We start from the raw sequence: 22264 nt of genomic DNA, 5'->3' as shown, positions 1-22264 counted from the left end.
CTCTGCCATGCTCCGCAGAACTCAAGTGCTCTATCTGTTCAGCTGCCATTTAAGAAATAGGACTCTGTTCTCCGTGGCTTATTCCTTGGGGTTTCAGAATGTAAAATATGAAGTGTGTATAATCACAGTTCCCAGCATTTCTTGGCATTTCAGCTTTGGCAGCGAGAATGGGAAAAACTGAAACTTTTATGGCCGGGGAGGCTGAGTATAATCTTTGTGCTATGGCACCAGAGGAAGTATGTTAAAAAGCACTTTCCCTCCACAGTCTGTCTGAGGGGTGGCTGGCTTTGTCCAGTTTGCGGCAGCTAGAGTATAGTTTAATGTTGTGTTTGCATCCAAACAAAGAGGGAAGTGTTGAGGGCTTACAATGCAAAGCATTTTCACAGTATCTCACTAGATATATAATCCAGGAAGGGTGGTCTGGGTCACACTGGGTATAGAAAGAGTTAACTCCAGAACCAGTAACTTTCCAGAGAAGCTCAAGATAAGGTGCTTCCTAAGAATCCATTCTCAATATAACAACTCAGCAGGGGGTTAAGATGGGAAGAGTTCAGGAAAGAGCAAGCACTTTGGGGGACTTCCCTGGTAATCCAGTGGCTAAGACTTTGTGTTCCCAGTGCAGGGGGCCCAGGTTCACTCCCAGGGCAGGGAACTAGGTCTCTCATGCCACAAGTGAGAGTTCACATGCCACAATTAAAGATCCTGCACACTGCAACTCAGCATGGCCAAATAATTTAAAAAAAGAACAGCGCTTTTTAAGAGAAGAATTACAAGAAATTGCTTCCACCTTCAGTGGGTAGCTTACACAGTGGAGAGGTGGGTCAGCCCTGTGTCTTAGTTTTCCCAAGAAGTCCCACCTTGCTACTGTGATTCCCCCTGAATAGCAGCCCCCTTTTACTTAGAGTCCCATTTTGGACAGTATACTGTACAGTCACCCTACAAAGAGGTGTCTCCATTCTACAATCTTTTTTTTTTTCCTTCCTGTGAGATGACAGAACCAAAGACAAAGGGATATTTTTTAGGAGAAAGGGTTCCCCTTCTGTAGGAAAGGAATTCTCCCAGCATTTTCCTTTCATGGTGTCTTCTCCCCACAGGCCATGAATTGGAAATTTAGTTCTTAACCATTTAAAAATACCTTTTTCGCGCTGGTCACCATCTTGATCTGAAAGACACATAGAAGAAAACTGCCTTTCCCCTGAGTCCCATGTTTTATTTCCTTTGCTTGATACCTTAATATATTTACATGAGATACAAATTTGTTAGTAGTCTTAACTTCATGGGTCCACATTCATTATTTATTTGTGCATCTGTTTATTGCCCATCATTCATTTATTCATGCAACAAATCTTCACTGAGACCTACTTTGTGTGTAAGGATACCATAGTGGCAAAGACAGGCCAGGACCCTGCCTACAGGAAGCGTATATTATAATGTAAACATATTAAAAGTAATTGCCAGTTGTAAAAATGACATGGAAGGAAATAAGTGAGTTTTTCACATTTAGTTTTACTCAGTGGAGCTAAAGAAAGGGGGAGAGAGAGAGACAGATGAATAACTCTCTGTCCACTTCTTTCGTTGTTGAATGTCTAAAGTATTTGACCTGGGGTCTCAAACTCAAATAGCTTCAGAATATGGACCCAAGGGGACACAAAGTCACACCATTCTAACCAAATAGAACTCATGTATAGAACTCATGTACAACGAAAGTTCAGTTTAAAAATGAAAAACAGGGAACCCGAGGCCAGACCAGCAGGAAATGGCCACACTCCATTTGGCCCTGGCCACTCACTTCCTCCCAGACTCCCAGACGTCCTTTAGCTCCACATCAGTGCCCACAGGCCTGGTTCAGAGTCTCCCATTGCAGTTGGTCCCCATGTGGATCTCTCAGAGGAAACGAGGGCCCATGTTAGGATGTTACAGCCACAGGGAGCTTTTCCGCCTTGCTTTGGAAAACATTGAGCTATGACTCCACAGCTTGGATGGCAGACAGACTCTGCTCCAAGAAATCTGCTGGAGAACCCGAATGCTAGCAGAAATGTCAAGAGGATCGTCTTTCATCGTGGAATTTCTGTACATTTCTGCGAGTGCCATGAGTCAGCAGGAGGAACGTCACCACACTGCAGCCTTAGGCCTCAAATCAGAGTGGCTCTGGCAGTTGCCCAGCTCCACAGTTGTGTGCGGGGGCTACGTGGCGTCACCTTCCATGCTAGTCCTGGAATGCAGGCTCCTTCGAGCAGACGATGATGACTTTCCGAAGCCAAGTCCGTTTTCCTTGAGTTCTTGGGTGGGCTGACTCTGGACAATTCATCTTCATGTCTTTAGCCAACGCCCACCCCCCTGCCACTCCCCCACAAAAATTTTTCTTTGGTGCCAAGAATGAATCTCCTAGGAAACCAGACACTATCCTTAACCTAGATTTCCGCAGATGGAAGAGGCTATCAGTCCTCCACCCTGTGGTTCCCTGGAGCTCTTTCTGAGACCAAGACAGAAAGGGAAAAAGAGAAACCCGAATAAGGAGGAACCTGACTGCCTCTTATTCCTATTGACCACAGTGACTCCTCCTGAACAACATTTAATGCGGTACTTTGGTTATAACAGAAAGTTTTTGCACCCAGTGGCCTTCCATGAAGTCTTTTTGAAGGCATTGTTGTCTTCAAATGGCATTACCTAGACTCTTTCTTTTGAAGGTGAATCAGTATGCATAAGTCCTACATTTCCTGTTAACATCTCCTTGCCTTTGGTTCCCTCAACTTTTAACATGGCAGCTGACAAGGAGAATGCATACTAATAACTACCATATATCCTTGATTCCAAGAAACCAAAGATCACAAAATGCTGGTGGTGTCTGATATGATGAAAATGAGAATACTGGCAACTGACAAGTTTTTTTTTTTTGTCATTAGTTTCAAGGAAATTCCTGTTTCAAAAGCATTCCATGGGATGCAGTGGGCACGAATCTTAGCATCAAGCAATACAGGTATTGGAGTTTCATTCTTCTCTAGGTAGTGATAGACGGTTTTTATTTTTGTTTTTTTTTTTTTCCCCACTCTACATATGGTGAGTGTGGCATTGGTTGTTCAGTTGCTCAGTCATGTCTAACTCTTTGCAACCCCATGGACTGCAGCATGCCAGACTTCCCTGTCCTTCACTTATCTCCTGGAGTTTGCTCAAACTCATGTCCATTGTGTCAGTGATGCCATCCAACCATCTCATCCTCTCCTGCCCCCTTCTCCTCCTGCCCTCAATTTTCCCAGCATCAGGTTCTTTTCCAGTGAGTCAGCTCTTTGCATCAGGTGGCCAGAGTATTGGAGCTTCAGCATCATTCTTTCCAATGAATATTTAGGGTTGATTTTCTTTAGGATTAACTGGCTTGATCTCCCTCTTGTCCAAGGGATTCTCAAGAGTCTTCTCCAGCACCACAGTTTGAAAACATTAATTCTTTGACATTTAGCCTTCTTTATGGTCCAACTCTCACATCCATACATGACTACTGGAAAAACCACAGCTTTGACTATATGGACCTTTGTCAGCAAAGTGATGTCTCTGCTTTTAATATGCTGTCTAGGGTGGCTTGGTTAATGATATTATTAGAGCCATGACAGTGAAAGGGAAACAGAAACCTAGATGGCAAGGAAAGTGTGTGATCAGCTGGTTTTGAAGGCTCTTCCCTTTTTTTCTGCGCTAGTCAGGCTTTTGCAGGGACAGCATATAAAGGGCAGGGTTATGTACAGACACCGTTTTCCAACATGTCAGAAAAGCAAAGTCAGTCTACCCCTCCTCTGTCTCTGTCTTGGTAGATTTGTGTTCCTGGTCATTTCTTTCCCCCAAACTGGGGAACCCAGTCTCAGATAAGAGAAGGTTTGCTTATCCTAGCATTATTAATACATAGGGTAAAAGTGAAGAAATGCTGGTCAGGTGGTTGAATGTATATTACACATGAGGCCCCTGTTCTGTAAATGGTCTTTCTTTGATTGATTTCTCTTGTCTGTAAATGTGTCTCAATGAGCGAAGCTTGAGGACATTTTTCCACTCATAATTTATAGTCAACTTATTTGCTATGTTCTCAAACAGTGCTACTAATTAGATTTGCAAACATCCCATTTGGTGTCACTTCATTGCCATCCAGGTACTCACCTTCCCAAGGCGAGCATTATTCTGTCATGTCCAGAATTCCTCTAACGTGTTATTAGCAAGGATGGTGGACCTGCTTCAATCTAGGGTCTGGAGAGCTGTGCAAAGGCAGAAGGGGACTCTGAAATGAAGTCTCAAATCCTGCCAGCTCTCTTCCAAGGAGTCGCTCCTCAGCCCCTGCCAAGAGCTTTTGGTTTCCAGGAATCACATTTGATGCAGGTTGTGAGTTATGGCACCAATGTGTGTTTGTCTTAAACGGACTTTTCGGTCTGGAAGGTGCCCTTCACCCCTCCTGACACACTGTGGTGCTCTCATTTGCCCTTGTTTGGCTGGAGTTTAAAACATGCAGGCTCAGAGTAGACCATGGTTAAGTCTTTCCACAGGCTTTGTTTGACCATAAAGGAGCCATCTCCACCATTGAGCTACTCATTCAGCATGTCCTGCACATCTGCTTTGTACTGGATTTGTACCTGAAGACCCAAAGATAAATAGAACAGGGTGCTTTAGTCTACTGAGGGCTCCAAACACATACGTAAATTGACAGTTTAAGACATGGTAAGGACTGATGCTAAAGCTGAAACTTCAGTACTTTGGCCACCTCATGCGAAGAGTTGACTCATTGGAAAAGACCCTGATGCTGGAAGGGATTGGGGGCAGGAGGAAAAGGGGATGACAGAGGATGAGATGGCTGGATGGCATTACTGACTCAATGGACATGAGTTTGAGTGAACTCCAGGAGTTGGTGATAGACAGGGAGTCCTGGTGTGCTGCGATTCATGGGGTCACAAAGAGTCGGACACGACTGAGCGAATGAACTGACTGAACTGACCATAAATTCTCAGAGTGAAGCATAAACAAAATGCAATGAGAACCCCCCAAAAAGGAAGCAATTAATTCTGATGCAGAGGGTCAGCAGAGGTTTTGGAGAAGAGATGGCATTTGGGCTGTAGGTTTTTAGTTAACAGAAGAACGTGGAAATACATGCCAGGAGGCTGGAACACTAGGACCAGAGGCCTGGAGACAGGAAGTGTTCCTTGGGGACTCGTGAGGACTCTGTGTGACTAAAGGACCAGAGCAGGGGGCAGGTGGCAGTTTGAGGTAAGTTGAGGTGAGAGCATGGAAGGTTTGGGATGTGGCCTAGGAAGTTTGGGTTTTATTTGCCTGTCAATTGAAGTTATCAGAAGATTTTGAGAAAGAGAAAGAGACTAGTAGGAAGTAAGTGTGGCATGTTAAAATAGAGGGCAGAAGAGCAAGTCTGGAAGCTGGGAGTTCCACAACTCCAACCGTTGTGGAATAAGCCAGTCAAGACCTAGTCATAAATCACAGCAGTGACAGTGATGGAAAAAAGAGAGAAACGGGTGGCAGAGTGGAGGGAAAGCTGAGAGGACTCTGTGGATATGGGGACCATGGAGTAGGCATTCAGGTTGACTCTGAGATTTCCCATGGAGAACTCTAAAGCTTTTTAAGTAAGTGAAGACAGCAGTGGGAAGCGTCCAGTTTTATCCGTTTGTGTTTGAAGGGTTGAAATATTCATAGTAGCGATGCTCCCAAATCGGTTAATGGCTAACTTCTCATACACCTCTGGATCTCTGGAGAGAGGTGTCAGGGTCAAGGTTTCAAATTAGGAGCCATCTGTCCAGGGTGCTATTTGAATCCAAGGCTTTCACTGCACACACAACCAGCCAGATTGTGCACTGGGCAACTCCAGGGAGTGCCACTCCGTCAGAGTCTGTGACGAAGTGCATGATGACTATGAATTTCCCAGGAGGTGGTGGTAACATGTCTTGAGAAAGGGGTGCCTTTTTCTAATTTGCACAAAGGCGCCATATGGTCTAGCATCTGTGCTGGAAATAGACCCAGGCAAGGGCCAAGAACAGAACCTCAGGGAACCGCCCACCCTTCAAGGGAGGGTGGAGGAGAAGCCCAGAATGGAGATACTTAGGAGTGGTTTAGAGACTTAAGGAAGACTGAGTTTAGTTGTCCTGGAATTTACCTAACAAAGTAGTCCCAGCTCAGTGAGCTCTCAACTTACTTGATTTAAGGACTCAGGTGTAGCCTCTGCAAATAATATCCCTTAGTTTTACCTTTTCACACATCCCATGGGATCCTGGGCAATGGGCTAGTTAAGAGCCTTCATCTCTTTAGGATATAGCATCATCAAATCTCGGCTCTTCTTGCCGAGCACCAGCCCTGGGCAGGTGAGCATGGTTCAGAGTGAAGAGATGTCTCTGAAATGCTCACTCCAGAGCTGACCCTGATGACTCCTAGGGGGCAGGCTTCATTCCCTGTCTCAAGGAAAGGGCACTCTCTCAGGCCACTCACCCCTATCACGTTTGGCTCTGGCCAGCTAGAAGGTAGGAGTTTCCAGGGGCGCTCCCAGACCAGAACCTCTCAGGTGGCCCTGAGTCCTGACCTCTGAGGGCCCAGCGAGGCAGAGGAAGCTTCTCGCCTCCTGAGCCATGCAGAGAGGAGAAGGCATTCCCAGAGCCATGGCTTGGAGACTGTCTCATCTGTCACCACAGATGAAAGCAGCGCTCACAGCCTCCCCCACGTGTACCCACAGGATGGTACGAATGCTTTTTGCCGAAGAGAAAGCATGTGCCCTGTCTTGGCAATGAGTCTCTGCCCACGCAGACCTGTCCTTGCTTCCTCCCAGCACTCGTGACCTTGTTTGCATTGGTGGAAAGTTACAGGGGGAGCGATAGCACCGCCTTCCTGGCCGGAAAGGTGTCATGAAACCCAGACCAAAAGTTCTGAAGTTGGCATCTGTGAACTTGGGGGACCCAGGCCCCATAGGCAGATGAAACATTGTTGCGAATGGCCGTGAGACTCAGAGTGAAACTGGAGTTCATCAGAGTGGGTGGAACTCTGTGGCTTGTACATTACCTACATCTGCCAGTCAGAATGTTCTGTTTTCAGAATAATCACTTAGATCTTAAATGTTGGTGATTTTTCTTTCATCAACTGATTCTCTGTTTTCAATTTGAATGAGGAAGAGTTCCTTCTCTAATAGGGAAAAAAATCACTTGTCTTGTTCCTGAGGCTTGTTTGTTGGTTCCTGACCATATGTGAACCTAGGGTCCCTGGCTTCAGAAGCCCTCATGAAGCCTTGGGATGATTTCATACCCTACATCCTGAAAGTGGGCAGGTGATTGAAATACCATTTTAAAAGAAAGATCTCTGAAGCACAGGGGAGAATTTTTCCATGGCTTCAAAGAGAAAGTGTAAGTGTAGAACCCCAAAAGCTAAAGTTTAGGAAATGTGTTTTCAAACTGCCTTCTCTGGAAAATGCAGGGAACCACTAGTTCCCAGTGAATCCCAAATAAACTTGGGATTTACCAACTTTCAAAAAGAGAGTAGTACCACATGGTGGGAATTGTGTTCTTTAGTTCAGGCTTAAAGGCTTTTCTGAGATTTTAAAGTTAATTGTTCTGTAATATTCCATCCCTTCTGGTTTTGGAGTTTTCCATGAGATGCCTTAAAAAAAATTAGATGAGCTTTTCAACTTGATGAAGGACTTCAGGAATCTCTTTATTCTTTTTCTTCCTGGAGTGACCTTTTAATTTTATGCAGAATGTACAGAGGTGATTTGTCTTGTCTGGTTATAATACCACACTGTTGTAAGGATGTTTAATCACTAGGCACACACATTAGTCATGGGTTATTGTACCTACAAGCCCAGCTTTCTTATATTAGCTCTAGGACTAGATTGAGAGCCAGAGGAGTGAGTGCAACTGGCTCGATGGCACAAAGAACACAATCCCAAATATAGATAACATTTCCTGTCATTTCTTCCTCATTTCCTAAGCACCCATGATACACAGAACACCAGCTAGGCATTGGAGGGAGAGACACTGGCCACAAGAATTTTATATTTTATATATAAAATATATTTTATATTCAAGGGGTGTATAGATAAAGGGAATGCAACCAGAGTTCAGGGTAAAAAACAGGGCTTGTTCAGTTCAACCAGCACATAATTGTGCATGCAGCCCTGTGCCAGGCCCTTTGCTCTGAGGTTAGAGAGCTGAAATAAGCATGAGAAAGACCTACAGGGAAACAGTGATTACAGTCAGTGCAATCAATGCTATAATTAGAAGTATGCACCAAATTCCCACGGAGCATGGAGGAGAGACACCATGCTTGTCTGAGGAAGCGACACAGGAGGTTTCTGAGACGCAGAGCCTTCAGTGAGACTGCCGTTGTCAAACAAGCCTGGTAGAGGGGAAGGAAGAAGGATTCTGGCCAGAGCTCCTCAAACTCTCTGCAGTGGTAAACCAGTGGATTTTCCTTTCCAATCCATTTAGGACCAAAGCTTGTATAAAATGTAATAAACTTTTTATTATTTTATTCACTTTATAAGAAAAATGAACTTTAAAAGAAAACACACATAGAAGCCCAAATTTTTATTAGATTGAGCAGGCATAAAATTACTGTCAAATAGTTGTAAAAGTGTCTCCTAAATACATGCTGACTCTCAAGGTTTCTGCTTACTTCCTTGCTACCTCATGCATGCATTTTCTACTTCACTGTGGGCCAGTAGTAGTTTGCAGGTGAGTACCAGTCCCTGGACCACACATCGAGCAGCACTGCTCTAGGCACAGAGAGCATTTGTCCACCAGAGAGCACGTTGCTCATCTGGGAATGAAAAGCAGACAGGGGACAGTGTAGGGAGGAAGTAAGGCTGGCAGGGCCGGCAGAGGCCAGAAGGTAGAGCATTACAGATGCTACAGCCAGACGGGAGCCTCTTAAATTCAGATGTTCAAGGGACAAGATCAGAATCGTCATTCCAAAAAATAACTGGCAGACCATGGAGAATGGAGGATTGAAAAGGAGAAAGAGACCAATAAGGCAATGCAGTGATCCAAGAGATGGGTCGGATAGAGCCTGTGGCAGTGTGGTGCAAAGAAGGTATCCAATTCTAAATATAAGAAGGAGGTGTAATTTTCACTGGATGTGTTTAATTGGATGTTTGGAGAGGAAGTGTCTTTCGGTCCCATTCCATCATTTTTACAGATGAGGAAACTGAGGCCCAGAGAGGTGGCAGAGCTGAGACAAGAAACTTTGCTCTCTGGCTTGAAACAGATGTCCCTGTCCCTTGACTGACTGATCAGACAGTACACCAGCTAGCACCTGCCTTCCAGCTTGACCCCTGACCCCTGTGCTGCCTCTCAAGAGAGGGTAGGATGCACGTCCATCAGAAGGTTCTGGTGTGCCCAGATGCCAGCCTGCACACGGACCCCCCCTTCCCCTCCTCTGCGCTGCCCAGCAGCTCTCAACCAGAGGGCCTGACTCCCTGTGCTCTGGGCTCACAACTGCTGTCTTAATGTCAGAAGCCACTCTTAGGCTCACTGTGTCCTCTGATGGCCAGTTAGATTCACATACATCCTGTTTAGTCAGTCTACAGAATTCTTAATATCCTTCTTTCACAGGAACAAAGATTGTTCTCACCTGTCAGCCAAACGTTAACAGGCAGTCACCAAGCATGGCCAGTTTTCCTTTCTGGTATCTCTTGGTTAGAATTGGTTTGGTTCTAAACAGGTCAGGAAGATTCCTGTCTGGAGTAGGGTAGACCTGAAAGTGTGTTCAGAGCTCCAAAGCTTCCTGGGGTGCCATCCTGGTCCGAGGTCACCCCCAGGACAGGACCCCAGCAGGCAATGGCAGCTACATGTTTGCTCCAGAGATTCCAGAGAGGTGCCAGGGTATCAGCACAAACCAGAATCAACCAGTTTCCTGAGTCTCCCCCCTCCAGCCTCCCTTAAACCAGCTTCTCTGGGGTCTCAGAACCAAACTGACACCAAACGGCAGAGAGGGCAGGCTCCTCAGAATATCAGCCATTTATTAAGGGCCCGGGAGGTACAAGGCACTGTATTAGGCACCAAGGGCAACTAAAAAATACAAAAATAGAAAAATGAAAACCAGGAAGCACCTCCTTGGAGGTGAGATATAGTTGCGAAAACAAGAACCCCCCCCCAAAAAAAGAGCAGCCCGCGGCAAGATTTTGGAACTTGTACTGTCTGTCCGCCCCTTCCCTTGGATACCTGTGACCTTTGTGGTTAAATGAAGGCAAACACCAGTGCAATGGCTTTGATAGAAATGCTTCAGTGTAAGCATGGTGCTCGGAATTGACTACTCATTTGTGAAAACACGTGACAAAAAAAGAGACTTGGATACACTGAAAAGATACCTTCATTTATCATCCTGTTGTTTAAACAGTGAACAGTTAGTAGCAACATCTCCCAAAAGTGGCCTTGCGACATCTGGGTTTTATCACTTCATTGAATGTATGAGGCCCATCTCCATGATTGGGTGTATGTCCCAAATAATGAGGCAGGGAAAGGGTAGAAGATGAGGTGCAGTTTTATTTGATTGCATTGTGAGGTGTGGATTTCATGTCAGTTCTCCAGAAAGGAAATAAATGTCTCCAGCCACAGTGATGGTGGGACTTACCTGGTGGCTCAGACGGTAAAGAATCTGCCTGCAATGCAGGATACCTGGGTTTGATCCCTGGAGAAGGGAATGGCTACCACCCCAGTATTCTTGCCTGGAGAATTCCATGGACAGAGGATCCTGGCTGGCTACAGTCCATAGGGTCTCAAAGAGTCGAACGCAACTGAGTGACTAACACTTTCACAGTGATGTTATTGATAGCAACAGTAGGATTTAGTGACTTTCTTCTCCTCCAGCTTATACTGATTAAAGAGCTTCTCAGGTAGTCGGACACAACTGAAGCGACTTAGCAGCAGCAGCCGCAGGTAGCACAGTGGTAAAGAATCTCCCTGTCAGTGCAGCAGACACAGGAGACTTGGGTTCAGTCCCTGGGTGGGGGAGATCCCCTGGAGGAAGAAATGGCAACCCACTCCAGTATTTTTGCCTGGAGAATCCCATGGACAGAGGAGCCTGATGGTCTGCAATCCATAGGGTTGCAAAATGTTGGACTTGACTGAGTACACACGCATGTACATACTGCTTATAAGAATGGTATAGTTTTTTAAGGGAAAAAAACTGGAAATAGAATTCCCATACAACCCAGCAATCCCCACTGCTGGGCATACCCATGGGGGAAACCATAATTGAAAGAGCCACATGTACCCCAATGTTCATCACAGCACTGTTTATAATAGCCAGGACATGGAAACAACCTAGATGTCCATCAGCAGACAAATGGATAAGAAAGCTGTGGTACTTATACACAATGGAGTATTACTCAGCTATTATAAAGAATGTATTTGAATCAGTTCTTATGAGGTGGATGAAACTGGAGCCTATTATACAGAGTGAAGTAAGTCAGAAAGAAAACACCAATACAGTATACTAACACATATATATGGAATTTAGAAAGATGGTAATGATGACCCTATATGCGAGACAGCAAAAGAGACACAGATGTAAAGAACAGACTTTTGGACTCGGTGGGAGAAGGCAAGAGTGGGATGATTTAAGAGAATAGCATTGAAACATGTGTTTTTAAAAAATGGTATGGTAGTGAACTGTACCTGAAGTGAACTGGCTGGCAGATGAACTTAAACCAATCTTTTCCTGCTGTTCTGGGTGGGGCTGCTGATGCTGAACAGAGCATCTTAGTCCTTCAGAATGTGGTCTCAGCAAAGATGTGCAAAGGAGACGAAAGTGTTGGGTGATGAGGTTGTGCCAGTTCTTCAGACATTTTGCAGGTTGTTGGCGCCGGGCGGGGGCACCTCAAGGCAACCTGCTTTGACTTCTTGATCTCTTCCCTGCAGAGCCATTTATAAGCCAGGTGTATCACTTAATAATAAAATAGACTTCCCTGCCCCAAATGCAGAAGCTTACAGTAGTTACTTAGAATTTAAAAAGTCTGTGTATACTCTATTATTTTTGATTCCCATAAAAATCTGAAGTAATAGGCCATGCTGTGATCTGTTATCTGGTCTCTTGATTGATGAGGAAATAATAACTAATGCTTCCATAGCACTTCAATGCATTGTGGGCACTGTCTTAAGCAATGCATATTAAAAACTCATAATTCCCATAAGGCAGGAACTGCTGTTATCTGGATTTCACAATAAGGAAATAAACATGGTGGTTAAGTAACTGGCCCAAGATTACACAGCTGGTAGAGAACAGGGCCAAGACTCCAGCTCAGGATGCCTGGCTCCAGAGTCCCTTCACCACACATTACACTACCTCTTGGAAACAGGCAGGCAAAAGTTGGTTGAACGACCTCCCCAAGGTTACCTGGGGAGGGGGAAGGAAGCAGACTGAGAGGTAAATGGGGGCTCTATTCCTCCGAAGGGCATAGTTGAGAACTCGCGCTTGGCCTCTGTCTATCTGTCATTCTTGCCACAAGTCCTGGTTTGCTCTGTCTCCAGAAATGGTCACTCTGGATTGTTACCAAATCATCAGCATGGACTATGGTTCCCTAGGAAATGTCAAATATGCCTCATAGGAGGATTAGAAATAACTCAGTTGGTAAAGAATCCGCCTGCAATGCAGGAGACCCAGTTTGATTCCTGGGTTAGGAAGATCCACTGGAGAAGGGAGTATTCTGGCCTGGAGACTTCCATGGACTGTATAGTCCATGGGGTCACAAAGAGTTGGACTTGACTGAGCAACTTTCACTTTCAGAAAGTAGTTATTGCTGCATGAGACTTTATATTTGCAATAGATCTTTAGATTGCTTTTTTAATATACATAGAGGCATGTATAATGCTTTGGCATGGGTTATTTATGAAGTGAAATCCAAGGTTAGGTTCTGTTTAGACTAAGATTGATCACCTTGTGACCTTAACAATGTTTTAACAGAGAAACTGAGGTGCTGGGAAAGTGACCAAACTGAAATAGCCTATATTTATTGGATCAAGATTAGTCCAGCATTCAGGCAAGAAGAATGTTAATCTCTCAAAAGGTGTGTTCATCTGCTACTTTTGCTTGCAAGTTAGGTGATACTTTCCAAAGCAAAACTAAGATGCACAAGCTAAAAATACTTTTCCTCCTGATTTGTGAATTCTGTTGATATTTAAGATCATAGGAAGTTATCATGATTCTCACTTATGCATTTAACAGATTAATAAGAATTGTTGTGTCTGACTCTTTGTGACCCCATGGACTCCGGCATGCCAGGCTTCCCTGTCATTCACTATCTTCTGGAGTTTGTTCAATTAAAAAGAATATTACTACATAAAATTGGGGAGTCTTTGGACAACATCTCCACATATAAGTGCTCATATGTTTCAAAGTGAACAATATAAATGGTGTCTTGAAAAACATGGGCTCTTTGGTTTCAAGACTAAGTCCTGGGAATGGATAGGGTAGGTGTTAAGGAGGTAGCCATGACTTCTCCCAAAGGGGATGTCTTTTAGGGGAAATTCTGATGCTTTGCACATTTTGCTCTGATATGCATAGCATTAGGAGGAAACCAGTAAAGTTCCTTCTTGGAAAGAACTCAGATGTGTGTTGCTGCCCTGCACCCAGCTTGTGATCAGTAGTCTGGAAATGACCTGTGGAATATTCCAGGCCTACTCTTGGAGTTTGTAATCTGATTGGGGAAAGCAAGACTTTTTGTGCAAAACAGAATTAGAAGACAAAGCAGTACCGAGTATAAGCCATAACTAAGATGTGAGCTTTCCGTTGAATTCTTAGGACCTGGGCATGGCTCTGAACTCTAGGTGTCCTTGGGCTTTTCAGAGACTTTCCTTTAGATGGCTCAGGTTTCTTCTCCGATGAGGAGAGCAGATAACTGGATGAGATCTATAGGTGTGGCTGAAAGTTCCAGTTCAAGTCAGCCACGGTCTCCCTCCATCTCCCCTCCCCACCCCTCCCCTCTGAAATTGCTATTGTGTAAGGTATTACTAATGCTGGCAAAGATTTGTGTTTAGCCATTTGCCAGGCATATCCCTTCCTGGGTTGGGGCTATAAACTCTACTCCTTCCTGCCATAAGCTATTCCTCATCACCCTCTGCCAGTAGTACCCATGTTCCCTTCACATATTCTGCAAGGCTGCATGTTCCTTCAGCATCCACTGCAACAACTCTTGCTAGCTGTTTACCCCAGGTAGTAACCCTGGCAAAGGAGGGACATTACTATCTCTTCTCAGTGGACTCTCTTCAGGGAACTGCCTCAGTGATAGGATCTAGTCCCACTAGTCAGAAGAGCCCTGGGTTTCCTTTGAGGGATCTAGTAGCCACAGCTGGACAGGTTAGGATTTTCATTGTCCCTTATTTACACTGTCTCCATTGTCTCCAGCAATGATGGCAGCAACCACAGCTGGCATTTCCTAGTGCCCTGTGCCCTGTAATGTAAACAGAGTTGCACTCTACGAATCTGTTTGTTGGTATTGGTACTGTGTGTCCAACATAAACGTGGCAGGATCTGTGGACCAGGATCCCCATCCGGTCCACAGCTGCCCCAGTTGTCCTTAGACTCCTCCTGCTTAGGAGGAGCCGTGTTCTGATTCCTCCTTATTGGAAATCTTGCCATCCTCATCTTTGTACACATGCCCTGCAAGTAGCCAGCCAGTGAGGAGCTTCTGCCTGCTTACCCTGACCCCAGCTTGCAGGCTCTCAGAATCCCCATGACTCGCTGATGCTATTGGTGATATTGCAGCTGGAGAACCTTTATTTCCTTGTTGTATTTCTGTGGTTGGGAAGCCAAGCTGCCCTGGCAGGTGGTTTTCCATGGGTCAGTTGCACTTAGCTCTCTGCAGTGGGGGGCCTGTGTAGTTAAAGGAGAATTCAGCTTGTTGATCACCTTGTTTCCCCTGAGTCATCAAGTCCAGGTCTGACGTTATACCCATCATCTCTTCTCTGTTGGAGCTAGGCCCGATGGCCCGATGGCCAGAAGGTCCCTGACCACCAAGGGGCTATCATCTCCTTGGTGTCTTTGTCCCCAGCCCTCCACTCTGCCTCCTGCTCTCCCTCGGGATGCTGCCAGGCATCTCATAGGAAGTGTTTTGACAAGAAGGATCGGTGAGAGTTTTTTCTTGGCAACTATAAAATAAAAGTACTGTAAGGAGCTCCTAAATAAATTTGTGCTGCTTCAGCCAGGGAATTTCAACCCTCCTGGAAGTGTAGGGGAGAGTGGAATGAAAAAAAAAATGTGGAAGGCTCAACTGCCAGTTTGATGGCTCATTCATTTGATGGTCCTCAGGAGGTGTGTGATCCACACGGGGTGGACATTAGCCAAACTCATTGCCTCTTGCATTTGTCCAGAGAGTCAGCAAGTGTTTTCTTTGTGCTTCTTTTTTTCCCCTACCATCAGACAAGGCAAGGGGAACTTTCTCAGTTCCTCTGCTCAAGTTGGTCCTGTGTGTACACAGGGGTGATGGTGGAAAAAAGCTGCCTGTGTATCGAGTGCACCAAACAGCAGAGCTGGATGGAGCCCAGCACCTGGCCTCAGGGGGTTCGTTTGTGAGTCTCCGGCTCGGTTTTAAAGGGGATGAAATAGCCAGCCTTGCCACAGAGTCATTTTTTATGATCATTTCCCATCTCAAGTAGCTGTTGGGAAGAAATATGAAAAGGTAGGGGGAAAAGAGCCACAAAGGAGCTTCTAACATTTTCTGGGTTGGAAATTGTTTTACTGTTTTTCATTCACTGGAAAATAAGTTATTTTACATTCACTCTCATAAGGATGAATGTTCATGCTTCATATATTAGTTTTTAAGCCAGTGTGGCAATAGATCAGCCTCACAAACACCAGCTAAAATGTCACTTTATGGGGACAAATGGCATGGGGACCTCATTTAATAATTCAGAACGTTGCTTCACTTAGCAGGAGCCTCGTTTTCATCTTTAAGTTCGTTAAGACTTTAGGGACATATTGTGGAGCATTTGAAAATATCAATGCCATTCATGATAATTACGTACATGTGACACACTTTAAATAATTTCATTGGCTAAAAAAAATGAGCTTATGACAACAGGTCAGAATTCTGAGTACACAAATGTTCACATTCCCTAAGGAAGTAAGGTGCTTTTTTTCAACTTGCCCTAGCAACCTGGTTTCCAGAATAAATCGTTTCCACTCCTACCAGTAGATCACTGTCCCTACCCATCTTCCTTGGGAATTATAGCCTGAAAGAGTAAAGAGACTAAAGAAAAGGATTAAAGCCAAAATATATAAATACATATCTTATGACTTTTTCCTGGTTATCACAGTAATACATAATTCCTACAAAAAATTTAGAAAGTACAAAAAAGAAAAAAAATTCATGAACATATCATCTAGACATGTAATCTCTTAGCTTTTCCCAACTCTCCCTTTTCCCTCCTATCTTTCTTCCTTCCCTCTCCAACAGTTGTAACATAATTAAGAGAATATTGAAAGTACAATTTTGTGTTCTGCTTTTTCATTTAGAATTGTATCATCCTGAAAATAAGTCATGAAACCCAGCAGCTATAAAAAGATTGATAGATTTGATTGTATAAAAATATGAAAGTTATCATAAAACAAGCTAAACAATAATATTTGCAACCAATATAACAAATTGCTGCTGTCCATTATGTGTAATGAATCTCTACAATATAATCCAAAAACTAACTCAAATTTTAAAACAGGTAAAACTTGTGAATAGGCAACAGACAGAAGAAATACAAATGGCCATTAACCATATAGATTTTTTTAAAAGTTTAATCTCAATAATCAAGAAATGAAGGTAAAACAGTGAGATCATTTTCCCCTAGCAAATTGGCAAGGATGGAAGGGCGATTGCATCTAACTTGAATAAGGAAGGTAAATGGATGCTCTTGTACCCTATTGGTGGGAGTATAAATTGGTGCCAGCTTTTTAGAGGGCAGCTACTCAACGTCTGTTTAAATTTTAAACATTTGTACACTTTAACACAGCATTTCCACTTCTGAAAATGTAACCCTCCGACAAGAGTGCAAATAATGTTCATTACTCCATGGACACATGGAGTAATGTGTTTAAAGATGCAAGCAATTAGAAACAATCTACACATTTATGGAGAAGGACCTAATTAAATTATGGAACATCTTTATAATGGAATTTTATGTAACCATTACAAAGAATGAGGCAGATCTACAGGCTATAGAAATATGTCCAAAAGTTCATTAAGTGAGGAAAGTAAGTTACTTCATAACATTTGTTAGTGTAGCATTAAGAAAAGATTATATCACTACAAACCTGTTCTTGTTTTCTCCATAATTTTTTTTAGGAATGATGGAATTTAAGATTATGAAAATAGTACTTGTATAATCACAAAAGAAATCATTTTCAAAAGACAAAATTTCTGTCATAGACATTTCCCTGTGTTTGTTTGGCCTTCATTATACCTCATACAATTTTAATAACCTTCATAAAATTCTGTCATGGATATACCATAATTTATTTAGCTGTTACCCTCTTAATAAATAATTTAGCTTGCTTCCAAAATTTGCTCTGTTATGCACAATGCAGCAACAAACATCTTTGTAAAGTAAAAGACCTAAACCTACACTCCCCAAAGGATCCCTTCATGTAGCAGAGGTTGTGAGTTTAACCTAGAAAGAATTCATGAGATGGTTTTGAACGTGAAAGGGTAACGTCTTCTAAGCCTTTTAAATCTTAACAGGACTACATATGGTTCATTGGAGGCAAAAGAGTTGGATCTTTCTTTCCTGGTACTCAGTTGTGCTACCCACTCTGACTATAATTTATCTCACTGGAAAAGATTGAGGATAGGAGGAGAAGGAGGTGACAGAGGATGAGATGGTTGAATGGCATCATTGACGCAATGGACATGAGTCTGAGCAAGCTCAGGGAGATAGTGAAGGCCTCAGAAACCTGGCGTGCTGTAGTCCACAGGGTCGCAAAGAGTCGAACACGACTGAGTGACTAAACAACAAAGTGTTTGTGGTCTGAGTGTGAAAGTGACGAGGGATGTTATCCTCAGGATGCTCTTTCCAAAGCTTCATCTCAAGCCTTTGCCTTTCCATTCCATTTTCTCTCCCCAGGTGAACTCATCCACACCCAACTAATGACTCGTCATTTTCTATCCCTGGCCTGGCCTTTCATCTAAGCTCTAGCAATGTATATTCAGCTGCCCATTAAACATGTCTACTCAGATATCTAAAAAATACTTCGATATGTCCAAATGAAATTCTTTGAGCCAGAACATGCTCATACGTTCTTCTTTTTTTACCTTCTACGTCTTTCCATTACTAAATCCTATTACTTTCTTCCCCTGGCCTGGTAGTTCTCCATCCGTCTAGCTCTCTTTACATTACTGCCCAACCCTGGTCCAGACCACCATCAGTTCTTCTCTGAATACTCCAGTAGCTTCCCCACTGGTCTCTTCATGTTCTGTCTCATCCACTCTGACCTGTTTTCCTTGTAGCTGGAGGGGCTTGTTGTAAAATCAGATTAATGCCATCCTGCTCCTGTGTAAGACCTTTCAGTGGTTTTTTTTTTTCCCTCTTGGACCAAAGTCTGAAATCCTTATTGGGCCCTGCTGTATGAGTCTCCTGCTCTTTCCTGTCTCCTTTAATCTTCTGAGCCCCTTGCATATTGCCTGGCTCATGGATGGTACCCAGAGATTTGTTGGATGAATGAATGGCTGAATGTCTTCTGTTAGATAGCACACAAATGGCATTACTATAACATGTGATAAAACCACATTTTAGGCTTTTGCTTTTTCAGTGACGTTTTAGAATTCTTTTACCAATTTAATACAATTGGCCCTGCTTCAAAAAACTGTCAAGTTTATATAAACCCTGATATTTAAAACACAAACTAACCCTAAATGGTTTTGTTTTGAGACTAAGGTCATAATCCAAATTCACTCTCTTGGCAAATGCCACCTCTTAACTCTTTTCTTCCTTAGAAAAGTTACTCTTAGAGTTATTGTCATAGTATTTAACAACTAGAAAGAGATTTGCTATGTGTTCCCCTATTCCTGTACCTTCAAGGATTGTGTGAAATCCAATCAACTCCTCCACGCAAAAGTTAAGAACCAAACAAAAAATTTATGTTTCTAGAATTTTGATTATGCATTTAATAATGTGTCACAAAAATGTGACACATTATTTGGCAAATCAGTCTCAGGATATTTGTTGATTATCAGTTGGTTCTTGTTTCAGTTGATGAAGTTCTCTCAGGAAACAGCCTACTAGGAGAATTAGCCAGTGACACAGTAGCACTGTATGGAAGAGAGGGTGCCTACTGTGGTGGGTTTGGAGCCCAGGACTTAGAGGGAGGTGAGCAGAACTGAATTCAAATCCTGACTTTATCCCTGGATCACTAAATGATGTTGATGTAGACCTTACTTCATAGGGTTGTTTTGAAGGTAAAATAAGAATGTGGATGAAGCACCCAGCATTTAGTGAACATTCAGTGTGTGTTACTACTACTGACACTAATCGTTGTTACTGTTGTTGTTTTGTTATCATCATCATCATCCACAGAACGTTTTTTCAGGTTCTCTAGACACACACACACATACACACACACAAATGAGCAAACAGACAAAAAGCAATATACTTAAAATAGTATATTGACTGTATATTTTAGGATAACTAATAGCAAAGTTGTACTTTATCTAAAAAAAAAATAGTCTTTTAGATTTAGATGTTAAAATATGGTTAGATGAGACGATTTCATATTTTGGATTTGCTTCCAGATCCGACTAAAAAGATGGGTCAAGAAGGGAGTAGAAGTACAGTTGAAACACGATTGGGCATTGATAGCTGTTTTTGCTGTGTGATCACTACAGGAGTCGTTATGTTATTCACCATACTGTCATATAAGTTTGAAATGTTCCATGATAAAATTTTTTAAGATACATTAAAAATATCTTCTGAATAGCCTCTTAGATGCATTGGTGTCCAAGGAGCCAGTCTCAACTCCCTGCTCTTTATTTCTTGTGGAAGAATAACTGAGTCCAGAGATCTAAGCAGTAAGACCTCCTGTCATTCTGTTTTATGACTCTCAGAATAGCTCATGGTGGAAACAAAACAAATACAATTTCTGAATTTCCTTTGTTTTCAACCACTTCAGAATCCTCTCTGAAACCACTGTGGGCATTTTAAGTAACCCTCATTACCCAGGGAAGAACAATGCACCTTTCAGACCATCAGGGAGGATAAAATAACTCTTTCTACCCTTCTGTGCTTGCATAACAAAGGTAGAGCTATTAAATACCACTGCTCAATAAGCTAATGAATGATGAGGCCATAATTGTGTATTTGGTGTTTTAGGATCTGAGCCTGTGCCCTGTATGAACTTGTAATCCTCATTGTGGAGCCTTGTTAACTTCGGCTGCTGACTTACATGTTGGCTGGGGAGGCTGAGGAAGTCCGAAGCCAAAAACTGACCTCTCTGCCTATTTCATATTCAATTCAGGAGTCAAAGAGTGGCTTTTTTTTGTTTTGTTTTTTTTTTTTTGCTTTGTTTTTTTTGTTTAAGTGAAGATAGCTATTTACCCTTGGAGTGGAAGCTGACAATAGCCACAAATGGCTCTGTGTTCTCCTCTTTCATATGTGTGTGAGCCAGGGGGAAAGGATTATGCTTGGGTCCTCTCTGCTTTATAATTGCCCCCCTAAAGTGATGTCTTTTCCCCAGCTCCACTAAAGCAAAGAATTTGAATTTATTATATTTCAGGGTTCTTTCTTTCACCCCTGGCATCTCTCTCCAAGAGGAAAAGCACTTGGACTTTTGTAGGTTTAATTACTTTGGCACAAGGGTCCCAGTGAAGTTTATGGAACTTCATTCCTTCCCCCCAAAATAAAATAGGCTCTGAATCGGCTGGTGCAACTCCCTGTGACCCATCCAGGATGCCTCTGTTTATCTCTTTGGTCAGCACCTTGTGCCAGGTGTGCGCTGAGGCTAGGGAGCAATAAGGCTCAGCCCCAGCCAAGGGGTGAGACAGGTGTATAGACAGAATGAAGCAAATGCAGTGAAAGTTGTCGGTCATAGAGCTGTGAACTGGGTCCTCTGCAGACATCAGCACAGACCTCACAGTGGAGGTTTGAGACATTTGGGCTGAGGGCAGAACTGAATCCTCAGGTTATCTTATGCTCTTAATCAACCCCCCTTATTATTTCTAGTTGGGAGTTTTATCCTATTAGGTAGTTCAGTTCAGTTGCTCAGTCGTGTCCGACTCTTTGCGACCCCATGGACTGTAGCCCACCAGGCTTCCCTGTCCATCACGAACTCCTGGAGCTTACTCAAACTCATGTCCATTGAGTCAGTGATGCCATCCAACCATGTTATCCTCTGTCATCCTCTTCTCCTCCCGCCTTCAATCTTTCCCAGCATCAGGGTCTTAGGTAGTACTTGGTATGAAACCAGCAATGGCATTTCCCTCAAGGCTGGTCCAGTTCTGAAAATGCCTAAAAGGAAGCTGCAAAATCAGGACTGAAGTGTAGAACTGGCCTCTCTGCCCTGGGGCATCCTATGACCAGGCGAAGTCACATCCCTAGGGCCGCTCAGTTCCTTGCCCTGAGCAGCGGGGCCATGTCCCAAGACTTCTCTGTGCAGAGGGCATTGTGATGGGCAGCGTATGAAACTGATGACAAAGCGGTTTTCCCTCCCCGAACAAGTACTGATACCTGTGACAGCTGCTGAGTAATAAGCAGTCAAACCGCTTAGCTGGGATGTTAGTCACAAGCTCTCTTGAGCAATGTCAGGTCGGCTCTTTAGACCATTGTAAGTTTCTGTTAGCACTTGCTTCTACCCAAGGAGATCCTTTCCAAGCTCTCAGCAGGCACAGTGGCTTCAGGAGATTTTAGAAATGCAGCCACCATTTCTGGCAGTGTGAGAGTCAGAGGTTTCTGAGTGTAGGACCATACAGAGGTGGGCTGCTGGGCTGGAACATGGTGCTGATAAAGCCAGCCCCGAGGCTCAGATCCCCTAAGGCCTTGATCCCTCCTGGAGCTGATGAGAAGTGGCTGGCAGATATTAGAGATGACAGTGTTTGGACTGATGAGTCCCCAGAGGAGCCAGACAACCAGGCACTAATAGGGCCTTCGAGTCTGAAATCGCTTCTAGAAGAACAACTGAGACCATGCTCTTGACAGTGGCTGTGACCAGAATCCTTCCTGCCCCCCTGCAACACACACACCTGTTCTTCTGGGATCCTGACTTCATGTGGGCTAATAAATCTTGCTCACACTGTGTGTGTGTTGAGAGGGCAGGGGAGGAAGACACGGTTTCCACAGAC

At 43.6% G+C, this 22264-nt stretch overlaps 1 protein-coding gene across 2 annotated transcripts in view; it reads left to right on the top strand.

Annotated features, from left to right (window-relative positions):
• Window positions 1-22264, top strand: part of PRKCH (protein kinase C eta) — a 367851-nt gene that overhangs the window by 187549 nt on the left and 158038 nt on the right. The window lies entirely within an intron of this gene.

Source organism: Oryx dammah, unplaced genomic scaffold (assembly GCF_014754425.2).
Source record: "Oryx dammah isolate SB20612 unplaced genomic scaffold, SCBI_Odam_1.1 HiC_scaffold_26, whole genome shotgun sequence".
In the NCBI taxonomy this organism is placed as follows: Eukaryota; Metazoa; Chordata; class Mammalia; order Artiodactyla; family Bovidae; genus Oryx; species Oryx dammah.
This window is presented reverse-complemented; position numbering and strand designations above follow the sequence as displayed.